This window comes from Delphinus delphis, chromosome 1, assembly GCF_949987515.2.
Source record: "Delphinus delphis chromosome 1, mDelDel1.2, whole genome shotgun sequence".
Classification (NCBI taxonomy): domain Eukaryota; kingdom Metazoa; phylum Chordata; class Mammalia; order Artiodactyla; family Delphinidae; genus Delphinus; species Delphinus delphis.
Window position 1 is genome coordinate 180,391,445 of NC_082683.1, and position 6,135 is coordinate 180,397,579.

The following is a 6,135-nucleotide window of genomic DNA, read 5'->3' on the forward strand; positions in this document are numbered from 1 at the left end:
GTAGCATCCCTGCCAGGCAGAGTGTGGTTGAGACCAGAGGCCCCAGCAGGAAAGCAGGTTCTCCAAAGCAGGATGAAGCAATTCTCAGCGGATCTTATTCTGGACTGCAGAGACCATTTGGCCAGCAAGTTCCTCTTTTAGACTTAAAAAACCCCAAGATTGATTAAATCCATTAACAGATAGCTATTATCAGCTGTAACATAGGACTATGGATGGACATTTAGCAGCAGGAGTGCAAGTCTGAGAATATAGAAAATTTTATCACCACCTGGGGTACTTGGTGTGTTGGGAACCTGGGAGTGAAAGCATCCAGAGGAAGGAGGTCTCGAAAAGAGGGGAAGGGGCAGGAATTCCCTGGCGGTCCAGTGGTTAGGACTCTGCGCTCTCACTGCTGAGGGCATGGGTTCAGTCCCTGGTCGGGGAACTAAGATCCTGCAAGATGCACAAAAAAAAAAAAGAAAAAGAAAAAAGAAAAGAAAGAAAAAAAAAAGAGAAAGTAGGGAAGGAGCAACAGCCCAGGGGAGGAATTAGGGCAGCCCCTAGTAGCTGATTATAGGTAACTTTCCAGGTAAGAAAAGGATGAGCTCTGCCTTGTATAGGGTGAGTGAGGGAGGTGATCATCCTTGGGTTGCTGTGCTGTCAGGGGTTCTTGGGTATAAGGGGAACAGGACATCATAGAGTCCCGGGTCAAAGTGACACTGCTTTTAACCTTTATGGTGAAGAAGGATGCATTTCCCCATAGCTTGTTATCCTAAAAGGGATTCAGAAACAGCTGTGCCTTCTTCAGGGTCTGGGATGAAAGGGTAGAAAATACTGGAGCCAGTCCTATCCACCCACCTGAATGCACGGAGCTCCCGGGGCTGTGACGGGGGAAGAAAGCACAGGAAGAAGAAGCTTTGTGCGGTGAAGGAGGAAACTGGTATAGAATCTGGCTGGAGTGGGAAAGCAAAGAGAAGCAGACACAATAGCGGAGGGTAAATAAGAGGTTGCTCCCCGAGAGCAGCGAGGAAAAGAGGGATGGAGAGCCCTTCAGGAGATGGAGCTTTTTGTCTGAGGGCAGGACGCAAGCACAGGGGAGGCATCATTGTTGTAGGACTGAACTGAGAAGAGCAAAGCAAGTGGGAATAATAGGTCTGTAGATGGGACCTAGGCACGGGCAGAGAGCGAGGGAGTGGGTGCACCTCCCCTCAACCCGGGGAGAGCTTCATGCCTAAGAAGTAGAAAGGAAATGAGCCTTCAAAGAATTGGACCCAACATTTTATCAATATGGAGCTAGGAGAGCATAAAGTAGAAATATAATCTAACACCTCAGAAGATGGCAACCAGTGATACAGCCTCTGCAATTCTGGAAGCAGAAAATGTAATATCTTAATGTAATATCAATCCAAAGGCTGGATACGAGGAGTAAGATTTATTTTAAACTGAGGTCTTGATTTAGGATTTCTAAGTGGCCAAAATATAGGAGGTCCCTTCTGGTCAGGATTACCGGCTGAAGAAGGATTTTTCAGGCTCTGCACGCAGAAGACATTTAAGGGCTGGCAGAGTGGACATCCTGGTGTCCAACACTGAATCCTCCCAGCTGTGGTAGCAGGAGGGAAGAGCCTCTAGTTGTTCCAGTTTTTTCTAAAGGAGAAAAGTGAAATTGCAAGGTCATGGAGCCGTTTTGGTGATGTCTTGCAGAATTACACACATTCGGGCTTGCATCCCAGTTACTGGCTCTGTGACTTTGAACAAACTGCTCAACCTCTCTGAGGTTTAGTTTTGTCGCCTCTAAAATGAGGAGACTGGCACTTTCGAGCTATGTTTGTGACAAAGACTGAAAATACTGATGTGTAGAAAGAACCCGCTTCTGTGGCTGCAAATGCTCAGTGCTGCGTGGGAGGGTGACATTTCTGTTGCTGCTGCTTTATGTGTTGTTGAGAATGTGAGGTCAGTCCAGGACCGGAACCCGACTCCACTCCACAGGGCTTCCTTCCACACCGGGCAGTTAAATATGAGAGTGGGACTGAAAATACATTTATGAGTGTGACTTAGATGAGCGGACACAGGACTCTGGGATGTGGGACGTAGAGTTGGGAAAAGTGTGGGAAGGTTTTTCAACTGGACACAGGAGACAGTGATAGGAAGAGTCCAGAAGTAGTCAAAGGTGATCCGTGGATTTAAATATTTCCAAGGGTATGAAGCAGGGTTGGTCACTACTTATTTACACACAATCTGGTGCTGTAATTGTTCCAAATCATTCAGCCTATTTCATGTTTGTGTTTACTAAAACAAGCCAAGGTTTTGTGTGTGTGTGTGTGTGTGTGTGTGTCTGTATGTGTTGTGTGTCTCTGTGTGTGTTGGTGGGGACATTTGCAAAGTGCAACCTAATTGTTATAAATAGGCAATGCCGTTTTGCCCAAATTGTCAAAATTTTAAGAACAAAGCAAAACCCAACCACTATTTAAGATGTGAGCAGTTATGACAGGGTCGATGTAGATTTTTAACCTCTAAGCACCTCCGCATGTCAGGAAGTTAATAATATTAATTTTGTTTTAACACTCGGAGTATTTGGAACCTCCAGCATTTTTCCAATTCATCTCAACCTTCTTCTGGACAAGCTTCACATTTTCAAAATGTGCCTTTTAATCCTGAATCTAAACATCCCTAATTCATCTTTTTAGTTATGTTTGTAGGAAGACCTAAAAGACAAGACAACCTCTGACATCTCTGTGTCCCAGATCATAGAAATCACAGTTGAACACTCAAAGCCAAACTTGTGATGCATCATGGGACTTCCCTGGTGGCCCAGTGGTAAAGAATTCACTTTCCAATTCAGGGGATGTGGGTTTGACCCCTGGTCGGGGAACTAAGATCCCACATACGGTGGGGCAAATAAGCCCGTGCGCCTCAACTAGAGAAGAGAAAATCCGCATGCCGCAACAAGAGAGAAGCCCTCGCGCCCCAATGAAAAGCCCACACGTCGCACCAAAAGATCCCACATGCTTCAGCGAAGATCCTGTGTGTGGCAACGAAGACCCGAGTCAGCAAACAAAATACAAAAATAAATAATAAATATTAAAAAGAAAACAAACTTGTGATGCATCAGATGTACACAGCACCACCCACGTTACTAGTTTCATTGTGATTTACGAGAGACTTTAAGGGAATGTTTAGGTTAAACCATTGCACAAAAAGGAAACCATATTTCAGGACATTTTGAATAAAATATTATTTTATTTTATTTTTTAACATCTTTATTGGAGTATAATTACTTTACAATGGTGTGTTAGTTTCTGCTGTATAACAAAGTGAATCAGCTATACATATACATATATCCCCATATCTCTTCCCTCTTGTGTCTCCCTCCCACCCTCTCTACCCCACCCCTCTAGGTGGTCACAAAGCACCCAGCTGATCTCCCTGTGCTATGCAGCTGCTTCCCACTAGCTATCTATTTTACATTTGCTAGTGTATATATGTCCATGCCACTCTCTTACTTCATCCCAACTTACCCTTCCCCCTGCCCGGGTCCTCAAGTCCATTCTCTATTAAACCATTATTTTAAAGTGAAATGTTCAGATTAAAGGAAAACTTGACATGATGGCGTCCTGAAGAAATACTGACCATGAGTTTTACAAGGCCAGGCTATGACCGATTCTTCTTACCAAAGAGAAAAGGGGGCCGTTGAATGGGTAGACATGGTGACAATAGTGGAAGAGTCTTTCTCCCCTAAAATTAATGTTTCAAAAGCTTGAAACCCTGGCAGACACCTATGGAAGATGAGCAAATCCTTGTTAAAAGGGGAAGACATCAAGAATAATCCAGAGATGAGAAGTCTTCCTAAGACACCAGAGAAGATTGGGGGGCGGGGCAGGGGGAGCGGGAAATACTATTCTGTAAAATAGGAAGCTAGAGAACATTCTAGAAAGGAGGGAGGTTGGAACATCACTGGTGGTCCGGTGGTTAAGACTCCACACTTCCAATGCAGGAAGCATGGGTTCAATCCCTGGTCGGGGAACTAATATCTCACATGCCATGCGGCAAAAAAAAAAAAAAAAAGAGAGAGAGAGAGAGGAGGGAAGTTAATGATTAAAGAGCAAAATAAACATGAATAGCTGCTGAAGGGATTATAGGAGGCAGTCCATGTGTAACTTGAATCAGAGATAGCAAAATGCAATAAATGCTTGTAGGATAGAGTTAAGGTCACATATGGAGTTATAGAGTTCAAGCAGGGATGCAGACACAGCCTCCAGGCACCCGGGAGGATTTGTGGTGGTCAGTTTATGGGATTAAGACTGATAGACTAAGAAAGAGAAATTGTGGATAATGGAAAAGTTCTCTAGAGCCTTGTTCAAGAGCAAGAAAAAGGGGCTCAGACAGGAAAGAACGTGGCTTAACGCCTCATCGAAGCATCGAGAAGCAAACGAATGACAGAAGGTCAGGACAGGGGGCTATGATGGAGATGGGGTGTTTGCTGGTCCCAAGTTCTCACTTTCAATTCTACACACTTTCGAGCACCAACAGGGGCAGCTTTTTTGGTTGAACTTTTCATGGAAGATAAACGGGGAAAGGGGAAGTTGATTGGCAGAAGTAATAGATCATGATATCTCTAAAAGGCAGGGTAGAGAACATAAAAATTGAATGTTCGAATGTCAATGAAATGACAAACTATTCTGTTGGATCTTGCTTATAAAAAAACAAAGAAGCGCTAACATGATAAAGAGGCCTACCCTTGTTGGACATACCTTCCTTGCTCATAGCAGCAAATCCCTCCTTAATCTTTGAGGGCTGCTCCAACCTTCTCTGGGATGCCTTTCTTTCCTTGCTGGGGCCTCTCCCCACTGCACCACCGCAGCATTGTGCCCATGGTGCTGAAAACTCGGCCTCTGTGCACCGGTGCCGCATCAAATCTCAGAGACAGAGTTTTAGGTGAAGTAGAAAAGAGTAGCTTTATTGCTTTGCTAGGCCAAGGGGGACACAGCGGACTCACGCATCTCAAAACTGTGTGTCCGGACCCGCGAGGATTTGGTGAGGAGTTTTATAGCAATGGTTCAAGGGCGGGGTTGCTGATAAGATTGGGGTGTGTGCCTGCAACGCTGAAGTGATATGACTTCACTCTTCTACTCAAATCTGGCAATGACTCAGCAGTTAATTCAACGTAAAGAGCAGGATTCCCTACAGTAGACTGTAGGGCCCTACATGATGTGCCCCCTTCTTGAACACTTCTACTAACCTCTCATTTGCTCACTGTGCTCCTACTTTTCTGCCCTCTTACTTCCTCAGAGGGACCAGGCATGCTCCAGGCTCAGGGTCTTTGCTTAAGTTTTTTCTTCTTCCTGAAAGCCCTTTATTATGTATCAGTCAGCTCAGAAGAACACCAAACATCAGTGGCATATAAAAACAAAGATTTATACTTTCTAATGTTCGATGTCCAGTGCTTACTCTGAGTTGTGTTATTCTCAGATCCAGTTGGAAAGATCACCCCTTATCTGAACGTTACTGATACTGTGACAAAGGAAAAGGAAATATGGGAAAAACATTCAAGAACATGGCTCCCAAGCCTTCTTCTTAGAAATGGGGACATAATTGCACTCACATTTCTTTAGTTCAAGAGAGTCATGGCCACTCCTGATGTCAATTGGTCAGAGATTTATAATCTCAAAAAGAGAGGCAAGATGTATTCGGACAAGGATGCAATCTTATCTATCACTCTCCACATATCACCTTGACCGATTCCCTCACCTTCCTCAGGTTTTGCTTAAATCTTATCTTCACAATTAGGCTCATCATTTTAATAATACAATCTGCTCTATCTTATTCTACTTGTTTATAGTACTTACACCTTCTAGTTAAACCCATTCCAGCCACTTCTCAAAAGTATCAAAAAGAAAAGTATCCTGATAATTTATAGGTCCATCCATGTTGAAAGAATGGCATTATTTCATTCTTTTTTATGGCTGAGTAATATTTAATGGCTTTTTTATGGCTGAGTAATATTCCACTATATATATATACCACACCTTCTTTATCCATTCATCTGTCAATGGACATTTAGGTTGTTTTCTTGTCTTGGCTATTGTGAATAGTGTTGCTATGAACATAGGGGTGCATGTATATTTTCAAATTATGGTTTTCTCAGGAGTGGAATTGTAG